General features: G+C 47.0%; 1 protein-coding gene across 1 annotated transcript in view; it reads left to right on the forward strand.

Annotated features, from left to right (window-relative positions):
* Positions 1-304, forward strand: part of UTP6 (UTP6, small subunit processome component) — a 38,496-nt gene that overhangs the window by 36,774 nt on the left and 1,418 nt on the right. The gene's annotated exons all lie outside the window — the stretch shown is intronic.

The raw sequence follows: 304 nt of genomic DNA on the forward strand, positions 1-304 counted from the left end.
ATCCACTCACCTCAGCCTCCCAAAGGCGCGGGATTACAGGCTGAGCCACTGAGCCCGGCTAACTCCTATTTTCAACAAACATTTTCCTAGTGAAGTGAATGAAAGCAGCATTTTTTGCTAACCCAAGCAAATATTAAGCATAGTAACAAAGTTACAGTGAACTCATTGAGGTCAGTTTTACTTGAAGGAGACTCAGCAAGCTAATCTGTTTTTTTATTTTTTTTGAGTTGGAGTCTCACTCTGTCACCCAGACTGGAGGGCAGTGGCCGCTTCCGGCCACCGCAGCCTTGACCTGCTGGGCTCC

Source organism: Carlito syrichta, unplaced genomic scaffold, assembly GCF_000164805.1.
Source record: "Carlito syrichta isolate Samal-C Ts95f unplaced genomic scaffold, Tarsius_syrichta-2.0.1 Scaffold124069, whole genome shotgun sequence".
NCBI lineage: Eukaryota > Metazoa > Chordata > Mammalia > Primates > Tarsiidae > Carlito > Carlito syrichta.